Here is a 23,173-nt window from a genome sequence, read left to right as displayed (position 1 = left end):
TGTATTTACGAATCTAATATAATTATTAATATGACTAATTTGTGATATAATATTAAATATAAAACTATATATTTTCAAAATAGATAATATACTGATACGCACATATTTAAAAAAAAAAACATATAATATTCTTTTTAAAAAAGAATAGTAAATGATTTCTTGATATTTAAAAAACCACAACAAATAATGTCCCCACAAAGAAGTCACATAACATTATTACTAAAGCTGGATGGTATTGTCAAATTATTGTACTGTGAATCTCTGCTTAAGATGAATTATTGCAGTCAGAAATCGTTGCATTCTTTGTGTATATAGCAAAACCACGTATATAAAGAATGACCACGTGAATTTCATCTGAAAAAATTGATCAGAAGTATGACACATACACATCTCTGTCATATAATATAGTATTTTTAACATGAGAGTACTCTCAAATAAAGGAATCTAATTGTCACATATACATCATAATTTGTAATGGGTTAAGTATTATGTCTCGTCAAATTAAATATTATGAGTTAGTGTAATTAATGTATAATATATTCATAAAATAATAAATTTTATATTTTTATTAATATTATAATTTATAAACTTTAAACATAACATAATAATTTTAATCAATAAATTATTATAATAATTTTTTTTATTATTAAACAATGAATAATAATAATATAATATATTTTTATGGGCCGTGAATTTATTAGGCGAATAAATTTAGTGAAATGAAAATTTAATAATTTATTTATTATTATAAGATTGTTTTAAAACCTTGATAACACAAATTTTAATTGGATTATTGGGAATTATAAAGTTCTCTACATCTGGTAAATAAATAATATCTCACAGTTCATATATTATATATTCATAAAATTTTGAATTAGTAACTTTAAAAATTATGGAGGCCATAAATTTGTTAACATTTTTGAATAAATTTATTAGAAAGCGACCTGGTGGTTATTTATGTTCTCAATTAAATTAGAAAGTTTAATTTTGACGCTTACTTAACACAGAAAGTATATATATATTTATATATATATATATATTACATTATCCTAAATATATATATATGTCAGGCTGTCCTAAAATATATTTCAACTGTAAAATATTTGTTTAATACTTATTATAACGAATTTTTCAAAAACAACTTATGAAAACTCATATTTATACAATTTTTATTTTTATATATAAAAGGACAAGAGACGATACCTTTCATTTTTTATTTACTTACTGGTACCCTTGAAGATCCTTAGGGTGTCTCTCCTACCTGTGAACCCGATATCCAATTTAAACAATTAACTGGCTATTCTCATACTCCGTCCAGTAATGGACGTCAAACATTCTATCGTATCGATACCTCATTCGGTATGAGGATAAAGTATATCTCCAAAACCTTTATGGTATGGGATTTTCCAGCCCCATTCGACTGAGGTAAAGTTCACGATAGGGTTTTTTATGTACTGGGCCCGTCCGCCCTTTTTCAGGTACTCAGTAAGTTTTTTACATACAGATTTCTATCAACAAAACAACCAACCGTGTAATACAAATATCTTATTGTATATTAACATATTAATAAAATAACATTTAAGTAAACAGTACTATTTCATACCTCAACAATTAAAAAATATAATCGGGGCCTTTATTTTAAATTAATGAATCAGATAAAGATCACGATCAGACAATAAATAAATGAGAAAAATAATTTAAAAGTAATAATTTTAATCATATAGTGAATCAATAAAGCAAGTAGAATAGTACGAAAAAATAAACAGGAAGTCAAGATAGTTGTGAACTAACCTGTAACACCCTAATTTTTATTTTTATTATTATTATTGGAATTATTATTATTTTATTTTATTTTAATTTTTTTAATTGAAATAAAAATAATAATAATGATAAAAATAGGTAAAATTATTATTGGGATTTAATTGAAAATAATTTTGAAAAAAAGGGTGAAAATTCAGATTTTGGGGGTGTTTTTGAAGAAAAAATCGGAAACCAGGGGTCCAAACGTAATTTAAAAAAATTGCACCACATCAGCACCACATCAGACAATAAATAAATGAGAAAAATAATTTAAAAGTAATAATTTTAATCATATAGTGAATCAATAAAGCAAGTAGAATAGTACGAAAAAATAAACAGGAAGTCAAGATAGTTGTGAACTAACCTGTAACACCCTAATTTTTATTTTTATTATTATTATTGGAATTATTATTATTTTATTTTATTTTAATTTTTTTAATTGAAATAAAAATAATAATAATGATAAAAATAGGTAAAATTATTATTGGGATTTAATTGAAAATAATTTTGAAAAAAAGGGTGAAAATTCGGATTTTGGGGGTGTTTTTGAAGAAAAAATCGGAAACCAGGGGTCCAAACGTAATTTAGAAAAATTGCACCACATCAGCAGCCACGTCAGCAGCTCCGGCCAACCAGGACACGCCGCATGGCAGAGATGCTGATGCGAGAAGGCCACACGGAACGAGCCACGAGGGCGATCCGTGTGTGCGCGATCGGACGGTTGAGATCCGTTCTCGCGCGCATGGACGGCCCAGATCAAACGCGCGTGCAGACGGGCCAGATTGAATCATGCATGGACAGCCCAGATCACATCGCGATGGACGGTCCAAATTCATTTCTAATTTAATCGCGATCGGACGATCTAGATTAAATCATGATGCACGGCTCAGATTAAAAGGGAAATGTTATAAATAATCTCATCCACAACCAACCCCAAACCCTAGCCGCCAGAGCCCTCGCCGGAGAAGACAGCCCAACCACTGGAGGAACCGACCGCCGCCACTCGCCACCACACCGGAGCACTTTCAGGCCGCCAAATGAAGTAAAATTTCTCCTATTGGCTCCAATTTTGATGTTGAACCCCCTGTGGCCAAATTGGAGCCAAACTACCGGCCAATTGGCCGAAAAATGCCGCCGAAACCCAGCGGCGCCGCCGCTGGTTTTCTCAATTTTTACCTCCGATGAGGCCCTTCCCGATTCCCGTTCGATATAATTTGTACACCACTATGACCACCGTCCTTTCCTCTACAGGTTGACCAGAGTAAAACGCCAAATTGCGACTCGTGCTGGAGGAGCCGCCGCACTCGAGAGCTCCGCCACCGATAAGTCTCGATTTTCTGTATTTTTTTGGCCCATCGAGGGCCCTACGTGTGTTTCTTCCCAGGAACTGGTGCTAGTTTGGCTGAATTTGGCCAGAAACGGCTGAAAACAGTTAACCCGATTCGGATCGCCGCCGTGGGCGGCGATGCCGATGTCGGAGCACGGTGAATCGCCGCCATGGGCGGCGGCGCCGACGCCGGAGCATGGCGGAGCAGCCGTACCGAAATTCTGAAATTGGCCGAGGAAGCTCTGGGTCTGATTTGGAGTTTTTTGGGGACATGTGCAGGTATTAGAAGTGTATTTCAATTCCCGGAGAAAAATTCAGGGAATCTAGGGACTGCCCGTAGGTACAGTGAAAAACCAATTTTAGACTTCGAATCAAGTAAGGATCTCTCACCCTATTTTCTATCGCGGTATTAAAGTCTAATAAATGATAAAACGGTATTTTATGAATTCATAAATATGTATAATTAATTAAGGTTGCTAATGGAGCCCGAATCTGATATGTTTTTCGGTCAGTTCCTGTTTGATTTATTTTACAGTCTAAATGCAGTGTAGTATCTGATTTGTTTATTCTGTGGCTTTGTATGCATGATACATTGTTTAATTTATTATGGTTTGATTATTGTGAACCCGATGTTATATTTGCCTAGTATGTTATTCGTTACTGGTTTACGTATTCATGTTTGATTGGGTAATTAAGACTAAGAATAAATAGGAATGGGATTGAGTTGATAAATAGATAGGTTAACAGCCTCACTAGACATCCTAGGAGATGATGGACGGACCGGGTTCATAGGGGACCCTATCGAGAATGTTGTCTCTCATACCGAACGGGGTATGAAGACATTAAATATTTTGGCGCTCATACCGGACGGGGTATTGAGGTTTATTGTTTTGGTCCCCATACCGGACGGGGTATGGGGACGGCCCTAGAATTAAGTTGTTAAAAATGAATGGTTTACGTGTGGCGGAAACTCCTATGGATCCCCATGGATACTGGTAAGCTAGTAAAAGAGGAAATTTGTTGCTTGATGATTGAAATATTAAAACTATGACATGTGTTATGTTACAGAGTGCGTATGATTTTATGATATTATAATGTTATTGTTTTCATAAGTTGTTTTCATGAATCTCACCGAGGTAAGTGGACAGTAAAGAATTTTATTATTGATAAATGAATTTGTTATAAATTATGCTCTATTGGTCGTTTTTGTTTTCTACCAACCTTTACTTCTATGACAGTGAGATAGTGTGACATCTTCACTGGGCTAGTGTAGCTCATTCCTTACTTAACCATTTCAGATCGAGAGGACTCGGTTCCCGAGCCCGTTCTGCTGGAAGACGGCGAGTAGATACCTAAAGATTTTATATTTTTCCTTATAGTATTCATTTCTAGTATTTATTTTAGTTAGCTTATTCTTTCATATGTTTAATATGTTTTGGTTATTGTGTAAGGGATGTTAATCATAATATTTTATTTCACTTCCACACTTATAATTTTTATATATACGTTTTCTTTTAATTTCCGAGGCCGTTACAGTTGCTATCAGAGCCGCGTTTCTCGGACTCGTCCCTTACACAATAATATTTAGAGAAATACCAACTGATTAATCGTTACTCAACCCTTCCTCGTGAAATGCAGGTGCAGAGAGATGAGAAAAGGAAGACCCCTACTAAACCGAGTAGCCCGGGATGATTCACTTTGGGAAGTTGTGGACAGAATATTTGAGATGCTAGAAAGGATCATTGCTGCCCAGCAAGGCCGAGAGGAGAGAAGAGAGTTATCCGACCCTCCCCCACTACCACAGGTTGAGCCACCGCTACACTGAGCGGATCCCGAGCCACCCCGGCACGAGTCTGCTCCTCCACAGTACCCCATGTCACCACTGCCACAGTATAATCCGGTGCCCCAGCCACAGTACTGCCCGGCACCGCCACAGTACAATCTAGTGCCCCCATTATATCAGCAGGTGCCACCACAGGGTCCCCCAGTCTATTCTCAGCCTGGCCCAGTCCCTCTTCCACATGACCCAACTCCTTCCCTGATTGACCCAGGCTATGTAGAGAGGTACACGAGACTGAACTCTTCCACTTTTGCAGGGGAGTCCTCTTTCGAAGATGTCTAGTACTGGTTGGCGGAGACAGATAAGGCTTTCAAGACATTAGGAGTGGTTCCTGAGTAGAAGGTTACCCTTGCTTCATACATGTTGGTGGGGAAAGCAGGTCGTTGGTGGGAGCTCAAGCAGACCACCTTGCCTACACCAGTCACTTGGGAGCAGTTCTTAGCAGTCGTTCATGCGGAGTACCTCTCCAAGCACATCTGACATCTAAAGGAGATAGAGTTTGTCCAACTGGTCCAGGGAAACATGACGGTATCAGAATATGCTCGTAAGTTCCTAAAGCTGGGCCGATACTCCCCTGAGACATTGATAGTTGAGGGCAGGAAGGCTAGGAGGTTTTAGCGGGGCCTCCACCTAGAGATCAAGCAGCACTTATTGGTACTAGAGCTCAAGACATATTCAGCCGTTCTGGCAAAGGCACATATCGTGGAGAGGAGTTTCAACACCCTTCCTCAGTCAGCAGGGAGTCACAGACCCTCAGCTCCACCCTGCAGACCAACACCTACTGCGCCTATCCAATAAAATAAGAGGCCCAGACCGGCGATCTAGGCTCTCCCTCAAGCTCTAGGGCTAGCACGTGGCAAGATCTGTCAGCACTGCAGTAGGGATCACGGGGACCAACCATGTTATCGCCTCAACAACACCTATCGCATATGTGGTAGTGCCTAACACTATGCGAGAGAGTACCCGAGGAACCAGAACCAAGGAAGACCTCCTCTTCAGGGCAGGGTTTACAACCTCACACAGCAGGATGCCGATGCCGACCCGGACGTGGCACAAGGAATGTACACTATCTGTAACCATATTGCTCATATTTTATTTGACACTTGTGCATCACATTCATTTGTTTCACATATTTTTGCATCCAAACTTAATGTATCACCTAATAAACTTGATTCGATGTTATTTGTATCTACTGCTGGGGGTGAAACACTATTAGGGAAAGTTGTCTACAGGGCTTGTGTCGTGGAGATAGCAAATAGGAAACTGAGTATAGACCTAATAGGGTTAGACACGGGGGATTTTCATGTAATTTTAGGGATGGATTGGCTAGAGGCGTATCACGCCACCATAGATTATTTTAACAAGAATGTTGTATTTAATCCTTCTAATGAAGAACCATCTACAAATTAATAAAATCATTTGGTACTTATTCCTTGATGGCAAGTTTCCTTAATTTTCAAGTACTTTAACCTTGCTATTTTCTCTAATTAAGCAAGCCCAAGAAGGAAATTTGTATCCAAGAGATTCCACTAGTCCAAGACTTTCCAGATGTATTTTCGGACGAACTACCCGGACTGCTAGTGGACAAGGAAGTTGAGTTCACTATAGACCACGACCAGGCACCCAGCCCATTTTGGTTGCTCCTTACTGCATGAGCCGCGTTGAGATGGAAGATCTGAGAAAACAGATCACTGAATTGCAAGATAGTGGTTTTATTAGACACAGTGTGTCTCCTTGGGGTGCCGGAGTCACTTTTGTCAGAAAGGGAGATGGAACGTTGAGACTGTGTATTGATTATAGAGGATTGAACAAGGTCACAATCAAGAACAAATATCCCCTTACCAGAATTGATGACCTCTTCGATCAGCTGCAGGGTGCGCAGGTCTTTTCCAAAATAAACCTGTGATCAGGTTACCATCATGTGAAAATAAGAACAGAAGACATCCCCAAAACGGCCTTTTGAACTAGTTACGGACATTATGAGTTCCTGGTCATGCCATTTGGGCTAAGCAACTCCTCGGCCATCTTTATGGATCTGATGAACAGGGTCTTCAGAGAATTCTTGGATCAATTTGTTATTGTGTTCATCGATGACATCTTGGTCTACTCAAAAAGCAGAGAAGAGCATGCTCACCATCTAGCCCAAGTTTTGCAGGTCCTCAGAAAAAAGAAGCTATATGCAAAGTTGAGTAAGTGTGGATTCTGGCTTGAGCAGACCGCCTTCTTAGGACACATCATATCGAAGGAAGGAGTATCAGTGAATCCCGAAAAGGTTGAAGCGGTACTTGACTGAGAGAAGTTGACATCAGTTAAGGAAATCCATAGCTTCCTGGGAATGGCAGGTTATTACCGTAGGTTCGTCGAAAGATTCTCTAGTCTAGCGGCTCCCCTAACCCGACTCACAAAGAAGAATGCTAAGTTTAAGTGGAATGAGGACTGTGAGAGAAGTTTTTCAGAATTAAAGGAGCGGCTGACCACTGCACCCGTACTAGCTTTACCGAGTGGATTGGGGGGATATACAGTTTATAGTGATACCTCCTATCTAGTTCTAAGTTGTGTCCTGATGCAGCATGGGAATGTCATAACATATGGGTCCAGACAGTTAAAGAATCATGAGAAGAATTACCCCACCCATGACTTGGAACTTGCCGCAATCATACACGCCTTGAAAACCTGGCGCCAATATTTATACAGAGAGACCTTTTAGATCTATACCAATCATAAGAGTTTGAAATACATATTCACTCAAAAGGATCTCAACATGCGTCATAGAAGGTGGATGGAACTCCTTAAAGACTATGATTGTGATATCTTATATCATCCAAGTAAGAGCAATGTGGTGGCAGATGCTCTCAGCAGGAAAAATACAGGTATCTTATCCCATTTGATGGTTTCTGAACGCAGGCAAATTGGGGCCACACAACAGGTTCGGCTTCAGGACCTGAAGAGAATCGCATGTTTGGGTCGTCTAACCGTCTAGCCCGAGTTAATACAGAGAATAAGGGAAGCCCAGTCAGTCGACCCCGCCCTAGTAGCCCGCAAGAATGATGCAAAACAGGGAGTGAGCTCAGAATTTCAAGTCTTTGCCGATGGGTTACTCCGATTCCAGGATAGGGTGTGTCTCCCAGATAACAGTGAGTTAAAGAGAGACATCATGACAGAGTCCCATAGCTCGAAATTTTTCATGCATCTCGGAAGCACCAAAATGTACCAAAGCATGCGACCCCGGTTTTGGTGGAATAGGATGAAGAGGGACATAGCTGACTTTGTATCTAAATGCTTGGTATGTCAGCAAGTCAAGGCAGAGCATCAACGCCCAGGCAGGTTACTTCAGCCTTTACCCATCCCGGAGTGGAAGTGGGAACATATCACCATAGACTTCGTAACAGGATTACCCAATGTACGTTCAGGACATGACGTCATCTGGGTAATTGTTGACCGACTTACCAAGTCTTCCCACTTCCTAGCCATCAGGATGACCGATCCCTTGGACAAGTTGGCAAGAATGTGTATCCGAAAAATAGTCAGATTGCATGGAGTTCCAGAGACAGTGGTATCCGACAGGGACCCCAAGTTCACTTTTCGGTTTTGGAGTAGCTTTCAGCAGCCCATGGGAACAAAGCTATCTCTCAATACTACCTTTCATCCTCAGATTGATGGACAATCAGAAAGGACAATCTGTACACTTGAAGATATGCTCCGAGCTTGTGTCCTTGACTCTAGGGGCCATTGGGACGACCATCTACCCCTGATAGAATTTGCCTACAACAACAGCTACCAAACGAGCATTGGCATGGCTCCGTATGAGGCGTTATATGGGCGCCCATGCAGATCTCCGATTTGTTGGGAAGAAATGGGTGACAGAAAATTGTTCGGCCCAAAGTTGGTGGAGGAGACCACGTCTAAAATAGTTAAATCAGAAAGAAGATTCAGACGGCTCAGAACAGGCAGAAGAGTTATGCGGACACCCGGAGGAGAGATTTAGCGTTTGAGAAAGGCGACCGGGTGTTCCTTAAGGTCACTCCTTTCAAGAGAATTAGTAGGTTCGGCAATAGGGAAAAATTAAACCCCCGATTTATTGGACCATTTGAAATCTTGGACAGGATTGGTTCTACAGACTAGCACTGCCTCCAGAGCTCTCCAAGGTCCACAATGTGTTCCATGTGTCCATGTTATGTAAGTACAACCCAAACCCCTCTCATGTCTTGGCTCATGAACCGCTTCCACTCCAAAATGACTTGTCTTATGAGGAAGTACCAGTCGGTATCACAGACCGAAAGAGCAGAATACTCCGCAACCAGAAAATATCATTTGTAAAGGTCGTGTGGCAGAACCACACGCCAAGAGAGGCTACCTGGGAGCTAGAATCAGACTTTAGAGCCCAGTATCCTCATTTGTTCGGCCAGGAGTAAGAGACAAATTTGGGGGACCAAATTTCTTTAAGGGATGGAGAGTTGTAACATCCTAATTTTTATTTTTATTATTATTATTGGAATTATTATAATTTAATTTTATTATATTTTTTTAATAGAAATAAAAATAATAATAATGATAAAAATAGATAAAATTATTATTGGGGTTTAATTGAAAATAATTTTGAGAAAAAGTGGTGAAAATTCATATTCTGGGGGTGTTTTTGAAAAGAAAATCAGAAACCGGAGGTCAAAATATAATTTAAAAAATTACGCCACGTCAGCAGCCATGTCAGCAGCCCGGTCAGCAGCTCTGGCCAACCAGGACACGCCGCATGGCAGAGATGCTGACACTGGAAGGCCATGCGGAACGGGCCACATGGGCGATCCGCGTGCGCGCGTTCGAACGGCTGAGATTCGTTCCTGCGTGCACGAACGGTCCAGATCAAACGCGCGCGCGGACGGCCCAGATTGAATCATGCACAGACGACCCAAATCGCATCGTGATGGACAGTCCATATTCATTTCTAATTTAATCGGGATCGGACGGTCCAGATTAAATCGTGATGGACGGCTCATATTAAAAGGGGAAGGTTATAAATAATCTCATCTACACCCAACCCCAAACCTTAGCAGCCAGAGCCCTCACCGGAGAAGACAGCCCAGCCACCAGAGGAACCGACCGCCGCCACCGATTTTAGACTTCAAATCAAGTAAGGATCTCTCACCCTATTTCCTATAATGGTATTAAAGTCTAATAAATGATAAAATAATATTTTATGAATTCATGGATATGTATAATTAATTAAGGTTGCTAATGGAGCCCGAATCTGATATGTTTTTCAGTCAGTTCCTGTTTGATTTATTTTACAGTCTAAATGCAGTGTAGTATCTGATTTGTTTATTCTGTGGCTTCGTATGCATGATTCATTGTTTAATTTATTATGGTTTGATTATTGTGAACCTGATATTATGTTTGCCTTGTTTGGTGTTCGTTACTGGTTTACATATTCATGTTTAATTGGGTAATTGAGACTAATAACAAATAGGAATGGGATTGAGTTGATAAATGGATAGGTTAACAGCCTCACTAGATATCCTGGAAGATGGTGGACGGACCAGGTCCATAAGGGACCCTACCGGGAATGTTGTCTCTCATACCAGATGGGGTATGAAGACTTTAAATGTTTTGGCGCTCATACCGGACGGAGTATGGGGACGGCCCACTTCACCCTCATACCGGACGGGGTATAAGGACGGCCCGCTTCACCCTCATACCGGACGGGGTATTGAGGTTTATTGTTTTGGTGCCAATACCGGACGGGGTATGGGGATGGGCCTGAAATTAAGTTATTAAAAATGAATGGTTCACGTGTGGCAGGAACCCCTATGGATCCTCATGGATACTGGTAGGCTGGTAAAAGAGGAAATTTGTTGCTTGATGATTGAAATATTAAAACTATGACATGTGTTATGTTACAGAGTGCGTATGATTTCATGATATTATAATGTTATTGTTTTCATAAGTTGTTTTCATGAATCTCACCGAGGTAAGTGGACAATAAAGGGTTTTATTATTGATAAATGAATTTGTTATAAATTATGCTCCATTGGTCGTTTTTGTTTTCTACCAACTTTTACTTCTGTGACAGTGAGATAGTGTGACATCTTTACTAGGCTAGTGTAGCTCATTCCTTACTTAACCATTTCAGATTGGGAGGACTCGGTTCCCGAACCCATTCAGCAGGAAGACGGCGAGTAGATGCCTAAAGATTTTATAGTTTTCCTTATAGTATTCATTTCTAGTATTTACTTTAGTTAGCTTATTCTTTCATACGTTTAATACATTTTGGTTATTGTGTAAGGGATGTTAATCATAATATTTTATTTCGCTTCCGCACTTAGAATTTTTATATATACGTTTCCTTTTAATTTTTGGGGCCGTTACATAATCGGTTCTGCCTCCACTAGTAAACTATAATTATTATTAGAGTTTTGTAATTTTTCATGAAAATACGAATTATACATCGTTAAGCCTTAATTTATCGTAACAAAAAATATGGTGAGGGATCCTTACCCGAATCGGTATTTCGAGACGTCGCAATGTCTGCTACGCCTCCAAACGGGTACCGAGTTTCTTGAATTTTTTCTATAGAATCCAAAACACTCATCACATACCTAAAAATACTCCAAAATTCCAAACTCGATACCCAAAACTCTTTCCAGCTATTTTAGGATTCCGTAACAACGCTGGCTCCACCGCCCATAGTGGTGGTTAGCCTCAGTCTGGCCGATTTTGACCGGTTTTGGCCAATTTTGGTCATATCCCTATAGAAAAACACGCTAAGGGCCTCGGTTGGCCAAAAAATCACAAACAATCGAACCTACTAGCAGGGAGAACTTTCGAGTGCGGCGGCTCCACTGGTCCTCCTTTGCGACTCAGGTTCTTTATTTGGCTAACCTACACAGAAAAGGACGACGAACACAATGATCAAAAAATCATGTCAAACGGGAATAGGAAAGGGGCTCATCAGAGAAATTTTAGGGTTTTGACTGTAGTGGCTTTGTCAGGCTTTGACCGCGATTTCTAGCTAACCTAACGTCCTTCTTGCTCCAATTTAGCCAAGGGGTGCTCGAAATTGAATTCCAAGCGGTCCATGGTCGGCCTCATTCTCCGACGTCTGGTTCTTCTTCTCCGATAGGGGCTGGCGACTAGGGTTCAAGTTCCCGTCTAATGCAAAATATTTATACCCATCTTGTGTTGATCTAAACCGTCCATTGCGATCGATCTCGTCTGTCCAATCGTGCTAAGGAGGAAACAAATCTGGACCGTCAATCGCGATTTGATCTTATCCGTCTAATCACACCTAAGAAGGATGTGAATCCTAGCCATCCACTCGCGCGAGATCCATCATGGGTCGTCCGATCATGGAGCACGCGGATCGCTCGTGTGGCCTCCCGCGTGGCACCGACGTCAGCATGTCTTGCCACATGGCATGCTCCGGTTCGTCGGGACTGCTGATTGACCAGTCCTACGTGGTCAAACTTTTTCTATTTGCACTTTGATTCCCTATTTGTAATTTTTCTTTCAAAAACACCCTACAAACCCAAATGTTTATCCATTTTTCTAGAAATTATTTTCGATTACATCCCTAACCTCTTTTTTTTAATAAATTCAACAAAATTAAATTAAATTATTTTATAAATAAATTTTTATTTATTTTTAAATTGTTAAAATTGATTCCGGATCCGGATATTACAATATCACTTCTCTCCAATTCCGATTACTTAGACAACAATGATATATGATATCATGTAATGACCCAATTTCTCTAGAGAGAAAGGAGTGTTGCCTTACACATAAAACTGATAAATTTTACGTAACATTACGCTAATCTCATTAAATTAACAATACATCCCTTGTACAGAGTCACAATTCATGAGGCTCACAACAATCCTTTGAAATTATATCTCAATAATATATTCATATCTACTTTACAATAAACGTCTAAGGTAGTTAAAAGATTTTTCAAAGTCTTCCTTTAATCTTAAACTCACTCCTGACCTGAACTAATCTGTATTAGGGGTTGTGAATTGGGGTGAGCTTCATAAACTTAATAAGAATAAAGTAGTATTCAAAATAAAGATATGCAAATGTATATTCATACAGATTGAATAAAATAAATGCAAATTTTATATTCATTGAAGTCTAATTTACAAGACAACCATACTCATCATCACTATCGCAAAGTATAATAAAAAAACAATCAAGAACCACATCCTTTTCATTACTTATTCCAATATATTTATATCTAGGTACCGTACATATCATTCACATTCATAAATATCATCATATCATATTGGATTTATATCTAGATAATTTCATTTCATTCACAAATACCATCAACCACACCAGATACATATCCAGATGACTTTTATTTCTATTACATACTTTCATTTCCGTCACCAGTATCACTAGGGACCCATAGGGATTCCCGCTACATGTGGATATAAAAAATATTTCTTTTACAATTCACCAGTTGTCCACATACCCCATCCGGTAATGGGCGCCACAATTATAAATCGTCTCAATATCTCGTTTGGTATAAGACTTTCCAGCCCTGTACAATTTAGGACATATCCACAATAGGGTTCACCATATGTATCAAGTCCGTACACTCTCTCTCATGATACACAGTAAGTTTTTTCCTCTTCAAAAATTATCTCAACTTCAGAAATTTAAACACCAATCACAAACATACACATTCTTATATTTCTATACTTACTGCCTTGTTTAAGTATTCATTGTACATATAATTTACATGTATGTAACACACTTTAGATTACATATTCATACACACACAACAGTATATATCTTAACTACCCCTACACATATTTCGCAAGTAATCATGTCTACTATTAAAAACTTACAGATTTGCACCCACACTCATACAGCAGCTTAATCACTTACTGATACATATACTGTATTATATATGCTCGCACATACATATAAATGTGTATGCACCTAATTATGCATATGTCATCCTACACACATGCATTCATCTTACCTGTATATTGCATATTTTTAACATATATCGTATATATCCATAGGAAATCATATACTGTTCATTCAAAATAATTCCATGTAATCGTATGTATATATATATAACAAGACATATAATTTGTAAACATACACTCCCACCCATTATCTCCTATATGTGTATTTATTGGCACACGTAAATATATTCAATTACACTTAGTTATGTATTCATACAACTTCAACATTATTTTTAATTACACAAATACAATCGTAGGAAGTTATTCACACACTTTCACATACATATAGATGATAAATTATTAGAAAACATATTCTAAAATCATCTATTAAACTTGGGTCTATTATTTTTAAATCAATAAATTATTTTACAAAAATAAAAATCCCCAAATAAAAACTAACTATATTTTTACTAGAACCTCCAATGAAAAAAGAATCGAAAAGTTTTCGAACGACTTTGGTTCCATACAGTCAGCTTCCTTTTCAGTTTTCTATTCCCAATTTCCCTAAAAATTTCACACACGTGATTAGTGATTTAATTTAAAAGAATAACCAAATGTAAGGTGGAGGAAAATTTATTGAAATCTGTGTCCAATTCAAACTTTCGACTTGAAAAAGTGCGGTTTCGGTCTCTCTCTTTAGTTCCCTAATTTCTGGCCTCGCACGAATCTTTGGACGGATCTGGAATGCCGTGCCATGCTCTACCTCATGCGGATCAGGTCCAGCCAACACGCACTTTGCTTCTTCTTCTTCAGCAATGCGCGCCTTGCGCTCGACACTGCACTCCCGGCACTACAAACTGCGCACCCGGCACTATACACCACTCGTCCAACATTGTGCATCGTGCGCTGCGTGCCCGGCACTATGCACTGTTTGTAGCTCTTTTCTCTCAGCTGCACCTGTTGCGCGTCCGACACTGCGCACCGCGTGCAGCTGTTCTTCCAACCACTCGTCATGCTTCGTTCCTTCTCCTCCTCCTTCTTCTTCTTCTTCTTCTTCCTCTTTTTTTTTTCTTCTTCTTCTTCTTTTCCTTCTTCTTCTTCTCCTTCTCCTTCTCCTTCTTCTTCTTCTCCTTCTCCTTCTCCTTCTCCTTCTTCTTCTTTTCCTTCTCCTTCTCCTTCTCCTTCTCCTTCTCCTTCTTCTTCTTCTTCTTCTTTTACTTCTTCTTCTTCTTCTTCTTTTTCTTCTTCTTCTTCGGTGGTAAAGCGCACCGCGGGCCCGACACTATGCACAACTTCTCTTTTTCGGCCGCCCGCCATGCTTTTTTCTTTATCCTTCTTCTCCTCCTCCTTTTTCTTCTTCTTTTTTTCCACTACCCCTATACCCCCTTTCTGTTAGGGTTTCTTTTTCCCTTTTTTATTTTTTTATTTTATTTTTTTCTTTATGTCTTTATTATTATTATTTTTTATTTCCAGTCCTATATTTGGGCTTTCTCCTCTCCCTTGGGCCTAGTTATTACATATCATGCGGTATGTTTCTCGTGATTCCATTTATTTTCTTTATATATAAAACTTTTATTTTCCCTTGTAACCAAAAGAAGCTAACTTGTTAAGATCATTTTATAAGATTAATATTGTATAAGTTAAACTATCACATAAGTAATAATAAATTAGTTTTTTTTTTATACTATATTAGATTTTTAGAAATTAGTTTAATTTTATTATATTCGCATAGTGTAAATTTTCATTCACATTTCTTTTGTATCTTATATATTTAGGTTCACATGATGTTTCATTTGTATTTAAAAAGAAAAAATTGATTTTGTATACAATTTCTTATTTTTCTTTCATAAAGTTGATAAATTCTTGTATGTGCATCAGTATATGTATCACTATTGTCGTTTAAATTAAATTATCTATATAACAATTAACCAATATATGGATTTGTGGTGAATAGATCAGGAGTATCGACAAATTTAAGCAAAAAAATGTGAAGTTCAAAAAATCTTTGATTAGCAATATTGTCGGAATGTTAGAACTATATGGAGCTTCCCATTTGCGAGTATATGGAGAAGACATACTAGAGGAAGCATTGATTTTCACTATCACTCATCTTGAGTTGGCGTTGAAGAGCATTGCTTCATATAATCATCTTGTAGAACGAGTAACAAAAGCCTTATATCGACCAATACACAAGGTTGTTACGAGGCTTGAGGCTAAAAGATTCATTTCCATTTATCAACAAAATCCTTCACATAATAAAAAATTATTGAACTTTGCTAAGTTAGATTTTAATCTTTTATAGTATTTATACAAAAAAGAACTTAATGAACTCACAAGGTAAATCTAAATTTATATATCAATAATCTTCTATATTTAATTTTTTGAAGAAAATATGTTTCCATATAATTTTTTTGCATTTTTAATTTGATAGGTGGTGGAATGAATTAAATATTACAAATAATACACTTTTTGCACAACATAGATTGCCAGAGAGCTATTTTTAGATTTTGGGAGTATGTTTTGTCTACCAGATTCTTTTAGATTTTTACGAAGAAGTGGAGCAAGAGATGACTAAAAGAGAAAGTGCATATCGAGTTGAGTATATAAAAGAAAAGGTATGAGTTTCATATACTTTCAATTAATTTTTTCTTTATTTGGTCAATAAAGTGTGAATAAGATTGAAATTTGAATAAAAAGAAATTTCATAAAAGATATATATAAGTGCTATCTTGTAGTGGTCCAGAACCTAAAATGAAATAAATTATAAATTGAATGCGGAAGCAAAATAATAGAGTTAGGGTTTACATTCCTTACACAATAATTTAAAATACCCAATAGGGATATGGGAATGACCATTCTAAAAGAACAAGCAAAAAATCAAAAAAATAAATGAAAACAATTAGGTATCGTAGGACGACCTTCACTAACCTTTGAAGAGAGTCCGAGTGATGAACTATTCATAACCCACTTGTTGATCAAAATCTGAATCTTGATCCTCTCGGTCTGAAATTGTTGATGAAATTGTGAGATACACTAGCCAAGTAAGAATATCACACTGCTCACCAATACAGAAATAAATGTTGGTAAAAATCATAAAAACAACCAATAGAGTTATTAAATTAAGTAAATTCATTTATCATAAATAAAATCATTTATTGCATACTTACTGTAGTGAGATTTTCAAAACTGATCTATAGAGACAACAATTCAAATAGCATTCCAATATCACTTTCAAGTAAGCAAGAATAACAAACCTCCTTTTTTATTTGTCTACTGGTATTCATAGGGGTTTATTGGGATATCCCACTACGCATGAACCATTATTCAACATTGTCAACCAACCAAACATCCTCATACCTTGTCCAGTATGAGTACTAAGAATATCATCCCTCAATAACCCGTCCGGTATAAAGGTAAAACGGATCGTCACCATACTCCGTCCGGTATGAGCGCCAAAAATACTAATCCTCGATACCCCATCCCGTATGAGGCAACGTTCACAGTAGGGTTCCCTATATACCCGATCCATCCACTATCTCCCAAGATATCCAATAAGGCAACCATTCATTCATTCACTTAACCAATCAATTTTCTGTTTAGCTTTAATTTTTAGTTTCACAATTTAACCGTAAATCAACGCAAGACAAATAATATATGCATCAAGAAAACACCACTGAATTATTTTACCAATTCCAGTATATTATCATGCGTTTAAAGCTGTAAAATCAAACAATCGATTAAATATGACAACAATAATAAATAACTGATTCTGGCTCCATTAGTAACTTGTAATTAATTTTTGAAACTTTCTAAATTACGCAAAATACTATACTATTGATAATTATAATTCAATTCCATAACAGTGAATAAAGTGAGGGATTCTTACCCGAATCAGTGTCCGAAATACTGAACTGTCTATTGCGCCTACTAGCGATCCTTGGATTTCTTGAATTTTTCTGCGAAGGTAAAAATACACTTCATGTACCTAAAAAATACACCAAAAAATCTAAAATCGTTGTTAAAAACCATTTTTAGCAAATTTCAGAATTCTGGCACGGCTGCACCGCCACACATAATGGCAGTTTGCCTCAGACTAGCCAATTTTAGCATGTTTTAGCCTGTTTTATACCCATCTATGTCAGAAAACACATTAAGGGGTTTTGGTTGGCCGAAAAAAGTTAAAAAACAAAGACTTACCGGTGGTAAAATTTTCTGATGCGGCTACTCTGCTGACTCACCTTCACGGCTGGGCATTTTTCTTAAGTCAATATGTAGAAAACAGAATGATAAACACAATAGTGAAAAAATCACACGAAGCGGGAAGCAGGAAGGGGCTCATCGGAGGCAGTTTTTGGTTTTTTTCGTCGTGGCACCACCGGGCTTTACCAACTATCTTCGACTCATTCGCTATTTTTTTGCTCCGATATGGTCGTGGAGGTGTTCAAAATCAAATTTCGAGTGAATAGGAGAATTTTTACACTTTTTGGCGATCAGAGGTGGCTCCAGCGCGGTGGTCGGCTCCCTTCTTCGGCGACTGGTTCTTCTTCTCTGGCAGGGGGCTGGTGACTAGGGTTTGGGTTCGAGCACCCCACGGCTAAATCAGAGCAAAAAAGAACGGCGAGTGAATCGAAAATTGTGGGCGAAGCTCGGCGGAACTACTGCGGCTAAAGTCCCAAAATTCCTTCAATGAGCCCCTTCCCGATTCCCGTTTTATGTAATGCTTTTATCATTGTGTTCACTGTCCTTTTCTGTGTAGGTTGACTGAAGAAAGAATCTCAGCCGCGAAGGAGAACCGATGGAGCCACCGTACCCAGAGGTCCCCCCCCCCCCCCCCCCCCCGCCAGTGAGTTCGATTTTCTATGATTTTTCGACCAACCATGGCCCCTGACATGTTTTTCTACAGGGATACGGCCAAAATCGCCCAAAAATCAGTCAAAACTGGCTAAAACCGGCTAGGTCGAGGTAAACCGATGTTGTAGGCAGTAGAGACGGCACCGGAGCACGACAGCACCACCGTGCTAGAAACCTGAAATTGGTCGGAACCAGTTTTGGACACCAATTTTGAATTTTTATGGTATTTTTAGGTACATGACAATTGTTTTAGATTCCGCGTAGATAATTCAGGAAATCTGATACCCGTTAGAAAGCGTAATAAACAGTACAGCATCCCGAAATATCGATTCGGGTAAGGATCCCTCACTCTTTTCTCCGTTACGGCAAATTGAGCCTTAATAATTAATAATTGTGTATTTTTATGAAAAATTAAAAAATATTGAAAATAATTACAGGTCATTAGAGGAACCGAAACCAGTTAGTTCACAGCCATTTCAATTTCTTATTTATTTTCCTAGATTGCCTATATTTATTTACTATTAGACTATGCATAACTCATTTGATGGTTTTTAGGGTCTTTTTGGTTATTTAGTTATTTATTTTCCTACATTGTGTGCCCATATTCCGGTCATTGGTTATTTGGTTGTGTTAAATTATATTGTTATTTAAGTGAACCGTGAGTATGAAATGAGATATAGTTAATGCGTGGTTGATTGTTACATTAATAGAAATCTGAATGAGAAAGACTTACTAAGTACCCGGGAAAAAGCAAACGGGCCTGGTACATAGGAAACCTTACCATGAACGTTACCTCAGTCGAAGTGGGCTGGGAAGTCTCTTACCAATAAAGTTTGAGAGCTATGGTTCACCCTCATACCGAACGGGATATCGAGATGGTAGAATATTTGACGCTCATTATCGGACGGGGTATGAGGACGATCAGTTAATTATTTAATTGGATATTGGATTCACAAGTAGGAGGACATCCTTATGGACCCCCAAGGGTACCGGTAAACGAGTAAAAATATAAAATGATCGTTTCTTGTTATCTTATATGTGATAAATAATAGTGCATGAATATTGAGTTTTTATAAGTTATTATTGGGAAAGACTTGTTACACGAATATAAAATAAATAATTTTCTTTATAGTAAATGAATTTATATTAAATTAAGTACTTCATTGATTGTTTTTCTTATTTTTACTAATTTTTAATTTTTTGTATCTGTGATTAGTATGATTCTTAGTAAGCTAGTGTAGTTCACCCTTTTATTAACTATTTCATATCAAGATGACAAAGATTCAGATCTCGATCAATAAGAGGGTTATGAATAGTTCACCACCTGAACTCCCTTCAAAAGTTAGTGAAGGTTGTTCTAAGATGCTTAGTTATTTGCTTTTTATTTATTTTTTCGATTTTCGTTTATTCTTTTAGAATGAACATTCTCGTAACTCTTCAAAAGTTAGTGAAGTTTGTCCTAAAATGTTTAGTTATTTACTTTTCGTTTATTTCTTTAATTTTTATTTATTCTTTTAGAATGGATATTCCCGTAACCCTATTTGTAACGACCCCGGAAATATTAAAATGAAATGAGTATTTAAATATATCAAATGCGGAAGCGAGATCAAAATTTCAGTTAACATCCCTTACACGAAAACCAAAAATGTACTTAAAATATAAAAGATTAAACTAACTGAAAGAGAAACTCGAAAATAAAGCTATGAGTATGACTACAGAGTCTCTAGGCATCCCTTTCGTCGTCCTCCTGCGGAACGGGCTCGGAAACCATGTCTTCCTGATCTGAAATGGTTAAATAAGGAGTGAGCTACACTAGCCCAGTAAGAACATCACGATATCTCACCGTCACGGAGGTAAAGGTGGGTAGAAAACACATAGGACCCATGGAGCATGTTTTACAACAAATCCTTTTATTTATGATAAAACCTTTACCATCCACTTACCTCGGTGGAATTTATGAAACAATATAAGAAAAACAATAACATCATCATAATCATGGAATAATATAAGCTGTAAAACATAACACTTATCACGCCTCTTGTAATTCAATCATTATACAACATATCTTTTGTAGCACCCGGAAAGGAGGAGGAAAAAAAAAAAAAAAAAAAAAAAAAAAAAAAAGAAAAAAAAAGGGCGGCCACGTCAGCAGGCCCGGTCAGCAGTCCCGGCCAACCAGGGCCTGCCACGTGGCAAGACCGCGTCACTCCAAAAGGAGCCACGTTGGCGATCCGCGTGGGTGCGATCCGACGGCCCAGATCAATCAATCGCACGGACGGCCCAGATTCAATCAAAAACGAACGGCCCAGATTAAAACAAAATGAACAGCTGTGATCAAAAGGCAAGGGGTTATAAATAGAACCCCCACACCAGACCACAAACCCTAGCCGCCAACCGCTCGCCGGAGAAGACGAACCAGAGGCCGACCGCCGCCACCCGCCGCCACTCGCCGCCGCACCGGGGAAATTTCCGACCGCCGATCGAGGTAAATTTCATACCCCCGACTCGTTTTTTCCCACTGATTCCTCCTATGGCCAAATCGAAGCCGAAATCCCGGCCAAACGGCCGGAATACGCGGCCGAAGCCCAGCGGCGCCGCCGCGCCCCCTCTCGGTTTTTGCCTCCGACGAGGCCCTTCCCGGCCTCCGTTCGATGCAATTTTTATATCACCGTGATCACCATTCTTTTCTCTACAGGTTGACCGGAGCCGAATCACCAAAACACGAACCTCGCCGGAGAGTCGCCGCACCCGAGAGCGCCGCCGCCGGTAAGCTCCGTTTTTCCGTGATTTTTTGGCCCCCCGAGGGCCCTAAGGTTGTTTTCTGACAAGGACCAATGCGAGTGTGGCCGAATTCGGCCGAAAACGGCCGAAAACAGCCAACCCGAGGCGACTCGCCGCCGCCAGCGGCGGCGCCGTCGCCGGAGCACGGCGGAGCCGCCTTGCCGGAGTTGCGATTTGGGCCGAAAGAGGCCCTGGGCCTAATTTGGATTTTTTTTGGAACACGTGCAGGTACTGTTAGTGTGTTTCAGTTCCCCGGGAAAAATTCAGGGAAAATTAGGGACAGCCTGCAGGCGCACTGTGAATCGTATTCGGATCCCGAAAACAAGTAAGGACCCCTCACCCTATTTCCTATCACGGTATTAAAGTTCAAAATGATAAAACGGTATTTCTTGAATTAACGCATGTGTGAAATTGCTTAAGGTTGCTAATGGAGCCCGAGTCTAGTGTGATTGGTGATTTACTGTTATTTGGCCTGTTTACAGCTTTAAATGCAAAATGAGGTTTGATGTGTTCATTTTACAGATTTGTGTGCATATACTACGTTTTTATTAATCATGGGTTGAATGACTGAAAAACTGATACTGTATGTTGTCTGTTTGGCATGAATTACTGTTTGCTTGTTTAAATGTGAATTGATGATGCTGATTGAGGAAAAGGAGAATGAAAGATTGTGTAGACTGATAATTGTATTATGGGGGTAAGCCTGACTAGATATCCTGGGAGATGGTGGACGGACCGGGTCCGTAGGGAACCCTACCGGGATTGTGGTCTCACATGCCGGACGGGGTATGGAGATCTTATGGTTTTGGCGCCCATACCGGACGGGGTATGGGGACGGCCCGTTTCACCCTCATACCGGACGGGGTATTGAGGTTTATGGTTTTGGCGCCCATACCGGACGGGGTATGGGGACGGCCCGTTTCACCCTCATACCGGACGGGGTATTGAGGTTCATGGTTTTGGCGCCCATACCGGACGGGGTATGGGGACGGCCCTGGAAACTGATTATGAATGTTAAAGGTTAACGGGTAGCGGAACCCCTATGGACCCCCACGGATACTAGTAGGCTGGTAAATGAGAAAAAAGATATGTTGTACAATGATTGGATTACAAGAGGCGTGATAAGTGTTATGTTTTACAGCTTAGATTATTCAATGATTATGATAATGTTATTGTTTTCTCATATTGTTTTCATAAATTCCACCAAGGTAAGTGGATGGTAAAAGTTTTATTATTGATAAAAGGTTTTGTTGTAAATTATGCTCCATTGGTCTTTTTGTGGTTTTCTACCCACCTTTATCTCCGTGACGGTGAGATATCGTGATGTTCTTACTGAGCTAGTGTAGCTCACTCCTTAATTAACCATTTCAGATCAGGAAGACATGGTTCCCGAGCCCGTTCCGCAGGAGGACGACGAAGGGGATGCCTAGAGACTCTGTAGTCATACGCATAGTTTATTTTCGAGTTTTCTTTCTTAGTTAGTTTAACCTTTTATATTTTAAGTACGTTTGTTTGGTTTTTCGTGTAAGGGATGTTAATTGAAATTTTGATCTCGCTTCCGCATTCGATATAATTTAAATACTCATTTCATTTTAATATTTTCCGGGGCCGTTACATCTTTTTTCTCATTTACCAGCCTACTAGTATCCGTGGGGGTCCATAGGG

At 38.8% G+C, this 23,173-nt stretch overlaps 1 long non-coding RNA gene and 1 pseudogene across 1 annotated transcript; both read left to right on the top strand.

Moving 5' to 3' along the window:
- LOC148266602 (sesquiterpene synthase Cop-like) overlaps positions 1-23,173 on the top strand; it is a 34,416-nt pseudogene that overhangs the window by 7,783 nt on the left and 3,460 nt on the right.
- LOC148266603 (uncharacterized) lies at positions 20,518-21,968 on the top strand. The gene is made up of 2 exons (XR_015817585.1): positions 20,518-21,212; positions 21,423-21,968. It is a non-coding gene; the product is annotated as an uncharacterized LOC148266603 (long non-coding RNA).

Source organism: Carica papaya, chromosome 3 (genome assembly GCF_054855325.1).
Source record: "Carica papaya isolate Zhongbai chromosome 3, ASM5485532v1, whole genome shotgun sequence".
NCBI lineage: Eukaryota > Viridiplantae > Streptophyta > Magnoliopsida > Brassicales > Caricaceae > Carica > Carica papaya.
The sequence above is the reverse complement of the archived record's forward strand: the minus strand, read 5'-3'. Positions and strand labels throughout refer to the sequence as shown.